This window comes from Engystomops pustulosus, chromosome 4, assembly GCF_040894005.1.
Source record: "Engystomops pustulosus chromosome 4, aEngPut4.maternal, whole genome shotgun sequence".
NCBI lineage: Eukaryota > Metazoa > Chordata > Amphibia > Anura > Leptodactylidae > Engystomops > Engystomops pustulosus.
Window position 1 is genome coordinate 102,521,541 of NC_092414.1, and position 21,335 is coordinate 102,542,875.

The following is a 21,335-nucleotide window of genomic DNA, read 5'->3' on the forward strand; positions in this document are numbered from 1 at the left end:
TTTTTCTGACTAGTTAGTCTGTCCATTGTTTATCATGGGGTGGTATACATTTATGACTTCAAAATTATTATTATTGTTTACTAGCTATAAATAACTGCTCTTGGCTAAAATAGAATGGGTTAACAAACAATATTTTATATGTATCGATCTCTCTCTGGCTGTCTCTCTCTCTGACTATATCTGTCTGTCTCTATCCTGACTGTCTCTGGCTCTACCTATCTCTATCTCTGACTGTTTTTGACTTTCTCCTACTGTCTCTGTAACTTTTTCATTCTCTGAGTGTCTCTGTCTGTGTCTATCAGTCTCTGACTCTCTATGTCACCAACTATCTGTGTCAGTGATGGTCTGTGACCCTTTCTGTTTCTGACCGTCTCTGTCGTTGACCATCTCTGACCGTCTCTGTCTGGCTGTCTCTGTCTATGACTCTGGTTTTGTCTATCTGTCTCTGACTGCCTCTGTCATTTATCATGATTGGGCACATAATGCTCCGGTCATAATACATTCCTTCTCAGTACACAATACACCTAATTTAGTGACAGGTTCAAGAAAATTGCAGCCTTGATGCCTTGCCTGGCATGGTAATTCACTATACCCTGTATCAGGATCCTGCATCCCCACTCCCCACCTCTTCACGCGCAAACAATGTCACCTATCTATGGTACAGATCATTAATAATAATTGATTGATGATGCCAATCAGCTCATTATAGCACTGCGCTACAGTCAAAGCCTGAAACAGACATCTCTGTCCATAGTGTATCAACCATCTGGCCACACTGCAGGGCTAGCCCTCATTGACTTCAAAGATACTTGTGCCTGGAGTCCACCACTATACTAAAGATGAACATGTGTTCCTTGAGCTATGAATATGTATAGCAACTGATCAGTGTGTGGTGCTGGGTGTCTTACTCCACTAATTAATTTTTAACTACCTGTAAATATTAAGTGGCCTGGGTTGGATTTGCCTGAATTCAGTTCCATAAAATACTGAATTATTGGAATTTTAAGATTAAGAAAAAAACTTCAAATTAAATCACCTCATCCATTGTATTTATATGTGTATGGTTACACATATAAAAAAAGTTTTTAGTTTTTGGAATTTTATGTATAAAGTTTAGATTTTAGATGTTTCCAGGGACATGAAGTATACAAGGAATGGAAGTTTGGTTTCCTTTGCCAAAGCTATAAGCTTTGTGAGCTGCAGATAAACATTTACCTAAAAGATTGGCATTTATTATCTCCAGATAGATATTGTTGGCTCTATGGCTAAACGGGGAATAACCTTAGCCTTGGCTTGTGTTTAAATTAGTATGCTGTGAAGAGTTGGCCATCTGTCCAAGAATCAAGATTTTTCAGTGTGTCTCTTGCTAATACAACAATAAAAATGTAGATTAGCTTGAAGGTTTTGAAAATAAATTTATGATATATATCTTTGTCTAAGGCTGCAATTTTTGCATAAGACATTCATATGGCAAATTGTACTTGGCAAGGCATCAGTGGAGTCATCATTAACTATCATCCAACCGTAGATAATCTTTTTTGTGCTTTCCTAAAGTATATTTGTTTAACAGGAGTTTCCATTAAGTAAAACACTAAAAGGAATTGTTGCATTGTAAAGTTAAATTGCAATAAATGATATAGAATACAAAATGGTAAGAAAATCATTTGGCAATTTTGAACAAAAAAATCCAGGTCATTTTCCTTTTATACATGCAATACAGAGACATTCATAATTTGACTTTTTAAAAAAATATGGGCATTAATAATTTTGTCAAAAAACATTATTTGGCTCAATATGGTGGTAAATCAAAAGGTATACCTATATATTAGAGAATAGTTGTACAAAAGTTCACCAATATTTAAAGCTATAGCATACATTAAAATCGTATGTTGCTGAAATAAAGAATCATTTTAAATTTTCTTAGCCATAATAAAATATAATAGTGGAGATTTATCTATTATCTTTCTAGCTTTCCTGACAGTCTAGTTTCTTTTTTGTCTTGTTTCTTAGTCTAATTTGTCTTTGGTGGATTTTCCTTGTGTTAAACTGGAGCTGTGCCTGGTAGTCTAACATCACTACCTGAATGCCTTTTTTTTAAAATTTTTTTCTTTAATGTCGCAAGTTTTGGCTCAGAAAAGGTTCAAAGTTGGTTGTCCTGCTTCTTCCTGCCAAGATCACCATCTGAAACCAGGTGGTCTTTTGCACATTTTTTTGCAACTTTTTCAAAAGCCGCAGATGGCCAATACAACTAGCTTTAGACTAACTTTTATGTACAATTGTACTAAAATATGCCATTTTACTTTTCCATGCTACATCATGTCAAGCTTAGACCAAAACATGTACAATAGTCTGCATGGCATACTTCTGGAACTGTACGATGCATGTGAACCATAACATCACTTGACAGGTCATCACAACTAGTTCATGTGCAGCACAGAGAAGACTCCAAGGGTCAATACAGTCTTGAAAAAATGCCTTGTATAATATTTCATGGGCATCTTTAAGGTAGGTTTTGTTAAAGAGATTCTTGCATATTGTTTGCACATTATAACATTGTTGACATGCAGTAGGCTCCTAGGGGGGACATTTATCTGGACCTGTATGGCAGTTTTTTTGGCATATGAGCCCTGAAATAATTGCAATTACTTGCAAACTGCCAATAATTTATTTAATTCTTCCCTTCACTCCACCTCCCCATGCTGCAGACACTTGTCTGATACATCAGGAGTTTTAAGCCTCCTGAAGTATCTGCTGTGGCACGGTGGCCGACTATCATAGAGCTGGAATCTGATAATTGTGCCCCCCCCAACTCCAGCAAAAGTCCTTGCTTTTTTCTTCGGGATATAACATTTCTCATGTATCTTAATACCAAATTATGATAATGTTAGGGTATCATTTAAAATTTCAGATCAGAGACTGTGAACTTTTCTTCATATAGAAATATATTGTATATAAAAATGTCTTTTACCATCAATAGCCAACGCAGCAGTGTTATCTCTCTTTAGAAAAGGCAACTCAACCAGTAAGGCCCACTAATCAAATGAAAAAGCTATGATGTAATATGATATTACCCATACACGTTCTGGGTGTTAGCTCCTCCTCTTGTTTCAAGGCTATAGCATTTTTAGGTGAACAAATGATAATGTAAAACACAATTCAGAATATATGAATTAATTATTGATGACTACCAGAGAATTACATTCTTGTATGTACATGAGATCATTCACCACAAATATGTGTGCTTACCTAAATGAATAGTAAGTCGCTTTCAAAATCCAATTGTGATGCATAGTATTTTCAAATGAGAGCTTAGGGCTTAACGTGAAACTGTAAAAGAAATAGTGTTATATATTTAACTACTGTCTACACTGAATAGCTTACATTGCAATATATAGTAAAATGTGTGTATGTTTGTGTTTATGTGGATTGATAGGTTTGTTTTTGCTCAGTGAATACCAGAACATGACATTTTCTTGGCATTTTTGGCTCATAGTTCAAGAGCTCTACATGGAAAACAATGATGTTGACAGGCTCTTTGGGACTCCAGTGTCACTTCTAAGTCACTTTGTCTCCTTGGCGTAAAGCACCATATAGAAATAATAATCTAGGCTCTGTTGAGCAGGGATGAATGTGCTTGTTTTGAATCAGTGCTCTTAAGGCTGAGAGTGTGAGTTCTTCTAATAAATAGATGCTATCTGTTATATCGTCCATAAAATCTATGATCCCCATGGACGTAAGTAATTATATGGTACAGTGAAAAAAACAGTCCAAGTAGTTTATTTGAAACTTCATTGCTGTAACTTACCCAGTATGAGTACTTTAACTGCTGAGAATGAAAAATCCCATGGTCTGTGGGACCCTTATTGGCTGGGACATCACAAATAGTTGGTCATTCTGTACTGTTGCTGGAATTCCTATTGAAGTAAATAGGAACTCTGGAATACTATACACCACTTCTATATAACTTTTGGCCAACCAGGCTGCAACAGCCAAATGGCTATGCTAACAGAAGTGTAACAGAAGATGAATTAGCAAGAAATGTTGCTACTTCAGGTTAATAATAACTAAAATAAATCAGCTTCTGTAAAAAGTTTAGAAATGCAGTAATAGACAGTATATTCCATATACCTAAAATATATTTAAAACATTTTTTACTGTGAAAATACATGCAGATTGTAATTATTTCTGAATATACAATGGTTTGCATTTGTTTCTATTGTAAAAAGTAAATATATTGGTAAATTCCAAAATTGCATACACTCATTGATAATAACATTGTACTGTAGGTTTATGGAACATCATTTGCTCCATGTTCATATCTTTAGTTTAACAGAATATATTTTTGCAGTAGTGAGCATGTTTGAAAAGTTTTCTTTTTGTTGATTTTTAGCTTTGTATAACTATCAAAGACTCTTGCTTCGCATCATCTTTACTTCCCTTGCATTCTTTCATACTAGCATGTTACTATTGGGAACAAGAAGTGACTGAATGAGCTGTATGGTGATAAATTTTTCTTGTTAGGAGAAATTACATTCACTAACTTGAGTTACTTCAGCATGAAATTGAAAACAAATCATTTTGTCTTAATTTACATTCTTGATTCAATGGTAGTTGAAAAGAGAAAAATGCAACTGATGCAGTATAAATACATACATTACATCTATGACTGGTCATACTTAAGTTTTATTTGTATTCCTTGTAGAAGCTAAAGAATTAAGCAATGCTGAATTTATTTGTGTGTAAATGTATTCATATTCAGCCACTTAACTTTATTTGGAAGATCATATTACCATTACTCTAAAGGTGATTATGGCATAATTTGGTGGACATTTCAACCATTATTACCTTTTTTATTGTTGTACTTCTATTACATCCACTATTTCACTTAAGCCATGCATATCTTTTCTTAATCAAATTCACTAGTCTAGTGCCATGGTTCACTAGTCATAGAAGCTGCTATTTGCTTTGCATAAATTACATGAAAACACAGTGATTGATAGATGTTACATGTCAGGTTGGAAGATAACTGTATCTTCAGCTTACTAAAAGGTCATGCAGACAGAGTAATGGCACATTCATAGACCACTTGAAGATAAGGCACGCTACAAAAGATATGTCTGTTACATGTTTAAAAGCATCTATTTTCTATTTGTATAGATGTACTGTTCTTAGAGCCCCATTATGTTATTCTATCAGCTATTGCTTTATTTTTAAACTCATGTACCACATAACAAATACTGTATTGAATGGCTGTGTTACACAGTGGATGTCCACAAGATGTGTGATTGGTAAGAACTCTAATTGAACCCCTTACATGCCATGGATAGTAGCTGCAGAGGCATCTGAAAGGTCAGTCAGATAGAGGGGCCCCATCAACCCCAATTGCTGGCTGGCTGACCTCTCGGCATCCCAGAGATCACTGCAACGGAGACTCCTTAGTTTTTTGTGCAAATGAATCAATGGTGTGGTTTCTGCTCTTTTCACTGCCATGGGACTTATAGAACACTGTACTTAGCTCCATCAAACCAATAATTTTGAATGGGGCGTCATACATGTACTTACTGCTCCATTCACACAGCTGACTTTAATCCGCGTTCTCACAAACATATTATTAATCCACAAGATAAGCGATGCTTGTTATTTCTTGAGAAATATCCATGTATGATCAGAGAGAGATATTTACATTAGTACACATTTGAGAAAATCAGATTATTTGTTATACTTAAGTTATTATTTTAGAATCATAGATCCAAATTTATTTTGTATTTTGTAAAAAAATGTTGTTGGAAATAATGTTGGAAATTCTTGATATGAAGACAGAAAATACAGTACTGCACCAGTTATGCTTATGTTGGTTTTACTGGTGGAAGATATTTGTGGAGTATGGGAATATATATTTTATTTTACTATCTACCTACTAGCTCAGTTCTCTAACTAAAACAGATGTCTCGAGTAGAAGTTTTAAACTGACACTTTGTTTTTCTTCTTCTTTACACTAGTAGTATTGAGGAGAACATGCTAAGTGATGTTCTAGCCTTACTTTTCTTGTATTCTAAGAAATGCTTCTTATGTTAGCTTTGAGGATTTTCTAGAGTTAAGATATGGAAAACAAAAACATTATGGCTTCTTAAAGGAAACAATCCAATTTCTTACAAACAACTTTCATGAAAGAAGTACTACAAGTGAAGATAAGAAACTTTGTAATATATTGGAGAGACATCATGTACTCTCCATCTTCTTCCTTATTCTCTGATAAAATATGAGAAAGAGGATAGAAGTATCTTCTCTAGTGGGCATCACAAAACCTAGTCTCCTGCTTCTTTTTTTCCTTCCCTACAGCTATAACCTCATAGCTGTAGGTGCAGGTGTGTGAGCCCCATTCATCTTTTACTGGTTTTACCTTTACTACAAAAAGCTCACCAGTATAAAACATACATAAAGAGCCAAACAATCTCTTTTAAAGGGGTTGGCCACTATCAAAAAACTATCAGGGTAAGTACAAGACCCTAATAGAGTCACCCATTTAGTGCTCTGGTAAAGTTTCTGTAAAGCTGACAAAAGTCATGTGACCTGTCAGCAGTGGAAGCAGGAGCTTACTGTGAGGTCCTGTGTCCTGCTGTTTATTGGCAGCACTCATTACATAAGCAGGCATGGTGGGCTGGGCAACAATGTAGGCCACGGCGAGAATGCTACATTACTATTATCTGTATGGGTTGAAGCTGAAACTTGAACCACTTAGCAATCCCAGTATGATGCATGGCATTACTTGTCTGTAGAGCATAATTTAAAAGAAATAAGAATCAAAACTGTAATATTCTTGTAAGAAGTGCTGTTTACCTTGGCTTACGGAGGTGTTGGCTGTCATTTGCTGGATTTTCATACACATAAGCACTATTAAAATTACAAAAAAAACTTGCAAAAGTGTCCCTTTTTATTTAATAATGGAAAATTTAGGATCAAAATGCTATGGAAGTATTTCACTTTATAAGTGAGGACTCTTAGGTTCAGCTTATCAGATGTATTTTTAATGTTCCTATTTCTTTAAAGTGAAAATAATAAGATGCCACAATATCCTATTTGTTGTACCTTCTTCATGAATGGCTAAAATATTGCAGTTTTTGATGACTGCTCTCCATAGATTAACATTAAAAAGTTTTTTTTTTTCATTTTTGTAAAGATGAGAGAAAGAAGAACGTTTGATAAATATACCCAGCGGTTTTAAGGCTTGGAAAAATAGCACTAAATGTTCAATAAAGAGTTATTGGCATCAGCTATCAGGATTGAGTCACATAATGTGAAAAATCAAACAGTTTGATACAATTTCTGTTATTTTTTATATCTAATTTACTTTCCACAAATAATTGATATCAATTATTAATTAAATAAAGTTAACTGGAGAAAACTGGAGAAATAAAACTAACAATTCATTAGAAAGTTATGAGCCATTGACATAAATTAGACCTGAATTATATTCTCTCAATATCAGTGTACAGTGGATATGGAAAGTATACAATATTTAACTCTTTGTTTCATTGCAGCCAACTGGTAGGATCATTAATGTACACTCTGTACACCATCTTAATAGAAATGTAGACATTTTTGTTAATTTATAAAACAAAAAAAACTGAAATATCGCATGATCATAAGTATTTAGACTCTTTGCAGCGACACTTATATTTAACTCACATGGTGTACATTTCCTTCTCATCCTCCTTGAGATGGTTCTACTCTTTAATTGGAGTCCAGCTGTGTTTAATAAAACTGATTGGACTTGTTTAGGAAAGGCATACACCTGTCTATATAAGAGCTCACATGGCATGTCAGAGCACATGAGAATCATGAGATCTAAGGAACTGCTCAAGGAGCTCTGAGTCAAAATTGTATCAAGACAAAGATTTGGCTAGGTTACAAAAGAATTTCTGCAGCACTCAAGGTTCCTAAGACAATAGTGGTCTGGAATAAGTTTGGGACCATCACAACTCTTCCTTCACCTGGCCATCCAGCCAAACTTAGCAACCATGGAAGGATAGCCTTGGTGAGAGAGGTAGAGAAGAATCCCAAGATCACTGGGGCTGAGCTCTAGACATGGAGAAAGTTTCATAAAGTCAACTATCACTGCATCCCTCCACCAGTTATGGCTTTTATGGAGTGTGGTGACAGAAGCCTCTCCTTAATGCAAGATATATGAAAGCCTGTATACAGTTAACAAAAACACATGAAGGACTCCCAGACTATGAGAAATAATATTCCATGGTGTGATGGGATGAAGATTCAACTTTTTGGTGTTAATTCTAAGCGGTAGGTGTGTAGAAAAACAGGCACTGCTAATCACCTGACAAATAAAATCCCAACCGTGATACATGGTGGTAGCAACATCATACTATAGGGGTGTTTTTCAGTTGCTGGCACAGGACAACTGGTTGCAATTGAAGGAAAGATGAAGGAAAGCCAAGCACAGAGATATCCAGGATAAAAACCTTACAGAGTGCTCTGGACCTCAGTCTGGGCCGAAGGTTCACCTTTTAACAAGACAATGGGGCAGATTTACTTACCCGGCTCATTTGCGATGCAGCAGCGCTTTCTGTGCGGTGGATTCTGGTCTTCCGGCGATTCACTAAGGCAGTTCCTCCGACGTCCACCAGGTGTCGCTGCTGCGCTGAAGTTCCCCGAAGCCCGCTGGAGTGCACGATCCTATACTTGGTGAAGGTAAGCGCGTGTCCCGCGACACTTTTTTTTTTTTTTTAAAAATGCGCCCGTTTCTCTGAATCCGTCGGGTTATCGTTCGGCCATGCCCCTGATTTCCGTCGCCAAAAACCCGGGGAAATACAGGGAAAATCGTCGCAAATCGGAAATATTTGGGTAACGCGTCGGGAAACAGCGAATCGGGCCCTTAGTAAATGACCCCCAATGACCCTTGATATGCGACTAAAATAATAAAGCAGTGGATTTAGAATGTGACCATACTTGACTGTCCCAGCCAGAGCTTTGACCTAGGCCCAATTGAGCTTCTCTGTAGTGACTTTAAAATGGCTGTCCAGCAACGTTCACCTGAGGGAACTGGAGAGTATCTGCAAGGAAGAATAGCAGAGGATCCCCAAAACCTAGTGTGAAAAACTTGTTGCATTATTTCCGTGGCTTTACTAACTCAAAGGTTGCTTCTACTAACAACTGAGTAAAGGGTCTGAATAATTATGACTATATGATATTTAAGTCTTTCATGTTTCATTAATTAACAAAAATATCTACATTCCTGTAATTTTTTGTCAAGATGTGGTGCAGAGTGTACATTGATGAGTAAATAAAATAATTTTATTGTTACCAATAGGTTGCAATGAGACTGTCCATACCCTCTGTACTTTAAATGTATGCTTCAACCTTTAAAATTATATAGGAGTAGATCATACTGCTTCCCTATCTGTACATAACCACATTCTAAGCAGAAATGTAATAAATCATATATGGATAACAGGATAACATCATGACATGCACTATAGTTACCTAAGCCTAACAGTTCATACCCAATGCCTGGAATGCGTACAAGATTGGTGCTGTAGGTTTGTTCTTAAGTTGAATTTGTATGTAAATTGGAACTGGTATATTTGTGTAACTCCAGGCAGTATTTGACAATATGGAGTGTTCTTAAGCCCTCTTTCATATGAACCATAACTTACAAAGCTGTCCATAACCTGTCACCTCTATATATCATTGAACTAATCAGCCAGTACCATCATATACATAATTTTCTCCGCTTTTCTCACTGAAGACCCACCTGTTCAGGATCGCCTTTAATATACAATAACTCCACTGCTCTGCTCCCTCACCTCGTGTTTCCATCTACCTTTCCATATAGATTGTGACCCCTCATGGGCAGGGTCCTCCTTCCACTTGTCTTCTAGTCATCAAAGTCTTGTATTTCTACATCCATTTGTTCATGTCCTAATGTAATATCTGTCAATCCCTTATGTAAAGCACCAGGGAATTAATGGTTCTCTATAAATAAATAATAATAATACAAATGTATGAAAACAGTACGGGTAACATAGGACTGTTTCCATATGTTTGTATTATTACTTTTTTCATACAGAAAGCATACATTCACATTGATTTTAATGAGCATTACGCCATTATGTACACACACATACAATCGCAAGTAGAGTAAAATAATTGCGACATTTTTGGAAATATTTTTTAAAAATCGCACATCATAAATCTGGCTTTGTATGGCCTTGCACTAGAAGTTATTCTATGCCAAAGCCACTATTTGTATTTTTTGCCACTTTTTTATGCCAAAAAGTCAGTGATAAATCTCCCTCCTTGTGTTAAAATACAACCACATCTTTCAAACTGTCTTGGCCACTATAATTCATTTGACAGAATACACAAAATGCCTTAAAAGACACCCCAAAAACATACATCTACCCTTCCCATAACTTGATCATTGTGATTATAGCTGGTTATCTCATAAGTATTCTGATTTCTGTCCAGCATTTAAAATATTATTCTGAGAGTGAATAATCTTTCATCTAATTGCTAAAATAATAGGTTATACTTGTGTTTTAGGAAATACACTTTTATTTTCCTATGTCAAACTTATCAACAGTCACTTGTAAAGAAATGACAATTCTATCAATGACTTATAAACTCAAGTTTTCAAATCTTAAGGGGCTATTTTAAAACACTTATCTGCCCCAATGACTTTGTTCTCATGAGAAATACTTCCAAACTGTCAAATCATCCAGGCTAAGCTTGAAACAAAGGTCCTGTTGTATTGTGAAGATATTCATAACAACTTTTATGGAAGACTGAGAGTGTACAAGTTCACAGTTGTAGCGATAACATGGCACTCTGCACTGTTTGGTTTGTTTATACTGGCAAAGATCGCTATAGCTGAGAATGACAGAGTCATATAGAAATCTGTTATTTGAGCTGAAATTTACACATTTTAAGTGATGAACTAAACAGGCTGGTGTTTTCTTTTTCTTACTCAAAAAGTGCAAGGTTACACAATACAGACGGTTTTCATCTTTTCCTATAAATGCACAGATTCCTAGGATATAAATGACTGAATTCATCACCAATTCATCAGGGACGCTGAGCTATGCAGTTCTGTTTACAGTGGCAGAAAGTTAATATAAATTTTCATCAGAAGGGGAAGTTTACACATATGATTCTATTTGTCCTTCATTATTAGCACCTGAGTCTAGGCTGGAACGCATAATTGTCTACAGGCACAGGCCAAATAGATGCAAGGGAAAGGCAAATAAGCACACCAAAAATAATTTTATGGTTGTCTGTTACAATTCTCTCCCCGGGATTCTTAATCTAGAAAATCAATAAACAACGGGAGTGAAACTCTTCTCTTATTCTCAGGCATGGTTCTTGCTGAAATAACACCAGGAATACTACTGCCTGTTTTTACTTTACAATTCTTCTTCCCACTTTAGTGCAAACAGCTAATCTCTTTGTGTAAATGCTAAATGATACACTAATTGTATCTTTATAAATGACTTTGTTCCAAGCTCCAATTTTGAAAAAGTTTTAACAATCATTGAAATGAGATTTATTGATTTGTTACTTCCAGTATGAGGCAGATTTAGCAGATGTTTTTACTTGAGTCATTAAACATGCAATTTTCTTAGTTGTAGTCTTACAACTTTTTGGTTTGTGGTTTACTGAAGTTCTATACTTCAGTTGCGGATTTTATACTACAATTGGTATTTCACAATCTCCCTTTTTTGTTTTCATTTGAATTGGATTAAAAGTTAAATTTTAATTACTATATTAATTACTATAATTAGTATTTAGTATTACTATTATTAATTACTATATTTAATTACCATATATCAACCCTACATATTACCATTTTTGTTTACCTCAATTAAGTAGGGGGTACCATTTAGTCAATATTCCTAACCACTAACAGGAATAAATAGTTGTAGCTATTTATTTATGTAGTTATGTACAGATGATAAAATGTATACTTTTATTACATTTCATCAAAGTAGATATACAAATTTGGAATAAATGCTGAGGATATGATCCACACAAAAGGACACTTGGGCAGCACAGCAGTTATAGATATTATAGTAACAACATGTCCTAATAGCATACCAGGTGAAAACATACAGGAGAAAATTATATGCTTGCAATGGAAGCTGTGCTACCCAGCATCCACCCCAACAAGGGGAGATATGTTAACACTTTGTAAGTATGTGCTTTATATTTTGGTGAAAATGTAGCTAATTTTTAACGCACAAGATAAAGTATTAATTCTACAAACATATTCCTCAAAGTGAAGAAAAAATATAGTCTTGAACTAATAAGTTGCAGCTTAAAATTTCTTAAGGCAAGGAGCACTCAATAAAGAAATGAGTAGCGATTACTGGACCCAAACCACAATGTTCGAGTTTGTACCGAACTTTGGGGTTCAGGAGCAACAATCCTCACTCAGCAGCGTTTAAACAGTAAACACCTGCAATCGGTGCTGTCACCGATGGTGGGGAATCCTCCCATCACCAGTCATTGAAACAATATAGGTCTATGCTCAAATACATCCTAGACTTTTATATTTACAATTGTGCTAACACTTCTATTGAGGTAGAGGCTGAAAAAGCTACTTCACTCTTGATCTGCTCACATAGTTACACCATATTGAAGCATGCTTGTAAATTGTTAGCTAAACACCAACTTTATTGAATAGGTTGAAAATGTATGTATAGGTTGAAAATGTATGGTTTCTTTACTTATGCGTTAGTATTAGTTGTAATTTTTTGTTTTGTTTTGGTTTTTTGCCTCATTACAGACAACCCCTTTTCAAAATACCTCTAGGCTCTGTGTAATAGACATATGGCCAGGGATTGCCCTAAAATAAAAAAAACATCTTACTGCTAATGGCAATCATTAACATTTTAAGATATATTCATGTTATATCATGAATTCTGACATTTGAGTGGATACTATTGGCAAGAAGGAAATTTTTTTCTGGAACAGTTTAAATTCATTAGGCCCATAGCATTTTAGCCAAGAAATACACTGCTGAGGCCATAGGGAGAGGTGTATATTTGTGTTGTCTGTGCTCCTGGTGTCAGCTGTGTCTCTGGTCTTCATTTAAGTTCGCTCCAATTCCAGATTGGCTTACAACCAAGAAAAACTTTAAGCTGTAGCTTTAGGCTTCCCAAAGAACCTCTGCCCTAGCTCTTCATTTCCACTCTAGTTTCAGTATGTGAGCTCTGCCCAGCTCTAACACAACACTGAAAATCTAATCATCATGTTACATTTAGGTAGGATGATCATACAGATTTTATTCTTTCATGTTTTGTTTTCAAAATGGATAAAAATGATTGACAATTATGTACATAATGATATGTTAATATATAAAGGTTATGAAAAAGAAAATATAAACAATTTAGTTGTTTTATACATATCTAAAGTGGCATTAGAACATTCTCCAACTTTTACTTCAGTTTCTAAAACAGAATATCCATGCTGTGTTTCTGGTAGACCTTGTGTCAGATTTATAGCATAAGACATAAGAATCACAGAGACTTATTTAGAAATGCAATGAAACAAATCTGAAAAAAGCCATTTTCCAGTAATTAACCAGTATTTCTTTCAAAACATGTTTAATTGCTGTATCAATTAGTCCTGCAAAAATGAAAGGTCAATTGCTACAAATTTGTAATTTCACTCTTAGAAATTGCTATGTTAAATTTGGTTAATGACAATTAGGTGATTGTATGTATTGTATTCCATTTGTACTGTTGTGTAGCATTTTATTAACACTTACTAATGGAACAAGCTGCCATGTATCAGGTCTCAAAGATACTAGAACATACCATTGCAAGCAGGCACATATACAGTAGTATAACTCACAATCAGTATTGTTTTTTCAAACATTCCATTATAAATGTCATATTCCCTATGGCTTACTATGCAGTGTTGATAAATAATATTGACAGTGTCTTGGCAAACTATATACATTAATTTCTGCACAAGTTAGTCTATATTGTTCTCATTTGTTCTAAAAAACAATGGTTCTACATTAATTTGACATCATTGCTACTATGATGTCTTAATATGACATTCCAACCAGGTAGTTGATTAAAGAGGTAGACATTGACACTGCAGGGGAGATTTATCATTCGCCAGCGCTCATGCCAAAATAATCATAATTATTTTAGTGATTCTATACCAGAAAAGTGGTGTAGAAGCACTGATGATTTTGCCCTGTGATTTTATTTGAAAAGAGAAAAAATATGGCATGCCAAAGAACAAGACATGCCACGGGAACAAGGATTATTATTAAAGCTTCATTACAGACACCTTACAGCTTATTATTGCAGCCTGGGACAAAAGTAACATCCAGAGAATGCCAGAGGTCACAGTGGGCAGAGAGGTCCGTCTGTAAGTGCTGTGTCCTTAACCCCTAGGCGCACCATGACGTTATACTACGTCCCCGGGGCTACATGCTTAGCGCACCGGGACGTAGTATAACGTCCAGCTTCTGGGACCGGCTCACGAACGGAGCCGGTACCAGAAGCAGCGGCTGTCAGCTGTCTATCACAGCTGACACCGCGTTGTAACACCCGCGATTGGAGCCGACTCCGATCACGGGTGTTAACCCCTTACACGCCGCGGTCAAGCATGTCCGCGGCGTGTAAGGGTGTTCCTGCTGTGGATCGGATCCGCCGTGCTGCTTACCGGGGGATCCGATCCTCTACTGGGCAGCCCCGAAGTCTGCCTAGTGCTCCGGGGCTGCCCGATGTCCCTGCCAGTCAGATCCCTTCCGGGTCTGACTGTAAACTGTCTGAGCATGCGCCTGCCTGCCTACAATGAAATAGTATTGTAGAGCAGTTTAGTGAACTTGAATCAGCAATCAGAGCATTGCTGGTTCAAGTTCAAGTAAGTATAAGTAAAACAATGTAAAAACACAAAAGTTAACACATTAGAACAAATAAAAAATTAATACATAAAAATATAAGCCCCTAAAATGACATTTTTCCATAAAAACACTTAATAAACTATTAAAAACACAAACACACAAAAAAACGCCACATATTTGGTATTGCCACATCCGTAACAATCTGTATAATAAAACAGAATCATTACTGGACCTGCACGGTAAACACAGGGGGAAAAAAAGGCAAAAAACGTTCCATAAATTATCATTTTTAATTATATCTTTAAAAAATGATCTAAAAAGTGATTTAAAAAATGTTATGCACTCTAAAATAAGACCACTAAAAAGAACAGCTCTTCTTGCAAAAAATAAGTCCCTAACCGGATTTGTCAGCCAAAAAATAAAAAAGTTATGCATATGAAAAGATGGTGATGCTAAAATAAACAAAATTTTCTCCAAATTAGTTTTTATACAGTAAAATTAAATAAAATACACAAAACCCCCACATATTTGGTATAGCTATGTCGGTGACAATCTGCATAATAAAACAGAATCATTATTGGACCTGCAAAGTGAACCCCGTAAAAAACAACCCTCAAAAACTCTGCGAAAAAAAGATAATTTTCAATTAATACCCTTTAAAAAATGCTCTAAAAAGTGATTTAAAAAAGTTCCGCACTCTAAAATAAAACCACTAAAAAGAACAATCCTTCTCGCAAAAAATAAGCCCATAACCAGATTTGTCAGCCAAAAAATAAAAAAGTTATGCATAAGTCAGTGATGCTAATGCTAATTTACATTTTTGCCTAATTACTTCTTATTCAGTAAAATGGGAAATGTTTTTTAAAAAACCTATATAAATAAGGTCTTTTTGTAATCGTGGAGATCCATAGAATAAAAATAATATACTATTTTTACGATACAGTAAACGGCCAAAAAAAATACAAAAAAAGTTCCTAAAAAATTGATGATTTTCATTTCTTCCACCAACAAAGAGTTAATAAAATCTCACCAATTAGCTATAGATGCCCCAAAATTATGTACCAGAAAAGTGCATCTCATGTGGCAAAAAAATTTGCCTCTATAGGTCCACAATAAAAAAACAAAAAAAATTATAGCCTGTACAATGTGACATAGCAAATCTGATCTGCATGGCGCCTCCTTCCCTTCTATGCCGGGCCGTGTGCCGATACAGCAGGATACCACCACATATAGGGTATCGGTGTACTCGGGAGAAATTGGGTATCAAACTTTGTGGAGCCTTTTTTCATTTTATCCATTACAAATGTTTAATTTTCCACCCAAAATGAATGTATTGTCAAAAAATATTACAATTTGTAGACCACACCTCCATTTTATTTTAACCCCTATAAAACACCTAAAGGGTTAACAAACTTCTTAAAAATGGTTTTTCATACGTTTAGGTGTATTGTTTCCATAATGGGGTAATTTATGAGTCTAGCTTTTATTTAGGCCTCTCACGGTCAATTAAAAGTTGAGCAGGTCCACCTAAATATTAGTTCTGGTGATTTTCCCAAAATGTGAATAATGGCACCCAAATTCTGAGCCTCATAACATTCTAGTAAAATATGTGGAATCTTAAAAAACCATCCATCATAAAGCAGACACTTGGGAAATGTAAGTTATGAATTTATTTGGGAGCAATGACTATCTGCATCAAAAGTAGCGAATTTAGAACATTGAAAATAAAGAATTTTTCCAAATTTTTGCCAAATTTAGTTTTTTTTCATAACCAAACACAAAAGATTTCATCCGATTTTTTAAACTAATTTGAAGTACAATATGTCACGAGAAAACAATCTCAAAATCCCCTGGATATCTCATAGCGTTCCAAGGAAATAACGACTTATAGTGACACAGGCCAGATTTGAAAAATGGGGCCGCGTCCTTAAGGCCAAAAGAGGCTGAGTCCCGTAGGGGTTAAGTCAGGGATCTCCTCTACCTTAACTCGGGCTCATTGAGTTGTTTATGTATAAAGGCTGTTTTTTTGTGAGATGAGTTCTATTTAAATGGCATTACATTACGTTATACATAAACTATTGATTAACTTTTTCATAAATGTTTGCAGAATTAATGCCCCCATCACTATAATTTATGTTCCATTTATATTTAATATAATCTACAATTAGGTATTAATAAATTGTTGACAGTTAGATTATTAAATCACTATAATTAACTTTTTTCTCTGATAGATAAAATATCATCTTTAGTGGGGTACTCAAGCATAAGAGTTCAAAGAGTCCTTAAGAAGTTAAAAATGTGTTTATTTGTTTTACACTTATTTTATTAATGTCTACAATCATAAACTCATTTGAATGAAACTACTGGGACCTTAGACAATTTTTTTTCCTGATGTGTATAAATAACTATTACCTATTAAGTAATGTCTTTTCCAGAGGGATAAAAAATATAGAAATAATTAAATAAGCGCTTTTGGCTATTACATTCAGTTAATGTAGATGAAGGAAAATTACAGTACATGTTGTCCTCATTTTAGGGCTAGTTATCTTTCAGGAGCATATGGTATAGGTACCTCTAGCCTGTAAAATGGGGGAGGGCCTGTGTAAACATTCTTGTTTCTCCTGTTCCACATAATAGTTTCATGTATCATATTTCTTCTGACCTCGCTATCTGAAACCAATTACAGGAGATCCATTTGGGCTGCATCTATTTTCATAAGAAGCCTAGGCAGCTATGTTTTTCTCAGAGATGAATATCAACATCAATATGCTTCTGAGTGCTTTGTTATTTATGTTACAGAGAGATTTTGTAGCCTTCAGCTCTCAAGAATGTGTCATGCTGTGCTGTTTATACATTGCAGATATTAATGGGCATAGATGTCATTTTTCATTTTACTGGTTAAATGCAACAGGCTGCTAGGTTAAACTATCATATTTAAGGGCTAAAGCATATAGACTCTCTGTGTCTTAACAAGTATGCATATTTACTGTTTAATGGAGTAAAGTAGTGAAATGATACAGCTCAAAATAATGTTTCCTTTACTTCACAGAATCCTTTTTACGTTAAAAATCCTGCACTGCCTGAAAACCCTCTGGCAGTATAACGGATAATGAGTTGTTTTTAAGTAAGTTATTTAAAATAAAGCTGCATGCAGTTTTACTAAATGAAAAGTTATTAATAATTTGTATGTATTTATATGAAATATAAATATAGTATTTTCTGCTTTTATATTAAACAGGCCTTTCCTTTCATTGCTCTTAAATAAACCATTTTGTATTACTGATTGCATATTACATGCTTGTGTAAAGCATGAGAGAACGCCTTGTTATATGTTATAAAAATAGGCACACTTCCAATCACAAACTCAGTGATGGGGTGTAGCTATATTTCATTTACTATGGCAGCATTTTCATTAATGAATAAAACTTCTTTAGACCTTCAGCAGGTTAAAAAAAAACAATTACCAAACACTAATGTGTAATCTCTCCAAATTACACTTTACAGTTATTAAGCAAAGTTCTTTAGGCACATCCACATTCAACTCCAAAATAGCCATGGGAGTTGATTAACTTTCATGAGTTGCCCATTGGTTACAGGCTACCCAAAAACCACTCCCATACTCTTTAGTAATAAGTCAATGCACAATACAGGAAGAAGTCGTTATAGCTATGATTCCAGAGGAATAATAAATGTAGCACCTGCTCAATACATTGTGCTCAATTTTTCTCAATAAATGCATCTGAAAACTTCTAAGAAACTAATTAAATAAGAGAATTTTAATTCTTAAATGAAAGCAATTGCTTCAAATGGTCATATTCAACAGATTACATGTTGACTGCAGAAAAAGAAAGTTTATGCATGCTACATATCTATAATTAATGTAGTGAAGTAGTCTCTAGATAGTAGTCTGTCTACCATTGACCACACCATACTTCCATGTTATATAGTTTGTCTGATCCACATTTTGAGCAAACTACCTTGTTAGCAGGAAGATTTCTGTACAATAGGTTGATATATTACAACTTTGCAGCTCTTTCATATCTTATATTTGGATTTTGATTTAGTTAACTCAGTTTATCTATAGGCATATTGGCATATATGTCCAAATAGTACTTTCAAATAACTGTAAAACTAAGGAGAAACCCAAACATTTTTAAATCCCTCGCAGTTTAGAGTTGTCGGTCAACCTGTCAACATCCAAGAAGTATTGGATTTATTCATCTATACTCTAAAGCCTAGAAGGACCACAACAGTGAAGACATTTTCAGATCTTTAAAGGATACCACCAGATCCTCCCTTGATATTGTCTTTTTGTATTGATCCGCTTTGTATATTACAACTAGAGATGAGCGAGCACTAAAATGCACGGGTGCTCGTTATTCGAGACGAACTTTTCCAGATGCTCGAGTGCTCGTCTCGAATAACGAGCCCCATTGAAGTCAATGGGAGACCCGAGCATTTTTCAAAGGGACCATGGTTCAGGAATAAAATGTGTTATTTAATTGAAAAAGAATGTCTTCTGATAAGTTAGCAGATGTATGCAAACATCTACAATCTATTCTTCACTGTTCCGTGCGTATATTATCTCCCGACAAGTTAGCAGATGTGGAGAACAGTGAAGAATAGAATAAAAACAGTGAACACAGGATCATTTAAGTGAAAAACGCAGTGAAAAACACAGTGAAGAATAGATTACAGATGTTCGGCACATCTGCTTACTTGTCGGGGTGATACGCTGTCCCGGGATCCATTTATAGGGAACCTACCACCACGATTCTACCTACAATGGTAGATCGGGTGGTAGGTGGATGAATGGGACGTGAGGATAGCCCTTTTTTAAGCGGCTACTGGGGCGTGGAGTAGCCGGACATGAGGCTACACGTCATGGCTACTCCACACCCCAGTAGCCTCTTTTCTCCGCCTACCATTTCATCTTCAGCGCGCAGCTCCTCGTAGCAGAACGCAGGCCTTCGGTTGCGGGGCCATAGCTCCGAGGCCGGCGCTACTCACGATCGGGGCAAGTCACCATACCCAAATCCTCTCATGTCCTCTCATCACTAATTACCACCCTTTGCTTAATTCCCACTGGCTAAAGTGGCCACCAGCTAGAAATGGAACAAAGGGAAAATAACCTCCTTGTTCTCTGCAGATTGGGATCCAAATCAAAGAAAAAAACCCACCAACTCAATATTGATTACTTTTATGAATCATTTTTAGAGATTATGTTCCTTAAATGCTAATGTCTGATATGGAAAATAAAACAGTAGTTATATAATTTGAGCTATTTTACCAGACTATTAATCTGTATTTCCAAACATGGGACTTGTTTCAGGTAAGATGAATGAACAAACTTAAAAAGCTTTATTTTTCTATCTTCATTTGAATGGGCCATGAAGTCTGCTTTAACGCTCGGTACAAGTGTAAAATAGAAACCTGATGACTTTCAAGGCAAGGCTTTATTTTGATTTTGTCAGTTTATACAAATGCTCATTGATTTAATGATTACAAAGAAACTGATAGGAAAGTGTCACAGTCTGAGCATTTGATCTTTACAGTTTTCATTAGTCACAATAACAGTCTGTTTCAGAGAGCAATAAATATGTGCATTACCAGATGTAAAAATAAAATGATGCACCGGGTATGGGGAAATTGTAGTATGAGCTATGAAATGACTATAACAGACATCATGTCTGAGTGATTTTCCAGTATGAGCTTATATCATCTTTGATCTCCTAAAATGGTTGCTTTACCTGCTGTGTTTACAACCAGCCTTTTAAACTTTACATATTTAAGGCAGACATTTCAAAGTATGAAAAAATAAATGTTGTCATTATAGTTTCAGGAAGAAAATATGATTTGAATTTTTTTCAAGCATAGCTGAATTACTGAAGTATAGTTTATTGTTTGGGAGAGCTAGATTTTATATCTTCTTGGATAAATAGTGGCAATGTAATACACTATTTTATTCCCCCTGAAAAAATGTTTTTTTTTTCTTTTTTATCCATTATGTGATCATTGTCTAACTTGCAGTCTGGGGTTTCACCCTAAATAATTAGCATATTAATCATTTTCATTAATGTCAGATTAAACAAAATCTACCATCAAAATTGAGCATGATAAACCAGTTGTAGATACTCATAGACCCAAGCATTTAAAGCAGACAGAGGGAGGAGGGAGTACAGAGGGAGTGGGCGGGTAAGATATGCTACTCTAACAACACAGGGGGGCTCTGTTATAGCCTCCCAGAGCCCTTAAGGCTCATTAGCATAGTTTTAAAAGTTGATTTTAGCGGGAAGTGGCCATGGATAACAAATATGTTATGGTTTATCATGCTTGATATTGATGCTAGATGGGAAAATGGTAAGATGTTAAGGAAATGATCTAACATGGGGCTCAGTATATAATAATTTTTACTTTTCCTTCAACAAAAATCTTAAAGGAACCCTGTATAGTG

At 35.4% G+C, this 21,335-nt stretch overlaps 1 protein-coding gene across 12 annotated transcripts in view; it reads left to right on the top strand.

Annotated features, from left to right (window-relative positions):
- The window catches only part of FOXP2 (forkhead box P2), a 161,226-nt gene that overhangs the window by 35,671 nt on the left and 104,220 nt on the right, over window positions 1-21,335 (top strand). The window contains exon 1 of one of the 12 annotated variants that reach the window (XM_072146940.1): window positions 17,987-18,005. The exons of the other annotated variants lie outside the window; for them this stretch is intronic. The gene's annotated coding sequence lies outside the window, so the exon portion shown is untranslated. Of the gene's footprint in view, window positions 1-17,986; window positions 18,006-21,335 lie in introns of those variants that run through there. 12 annotated transcript variants of the gene reach the window in all.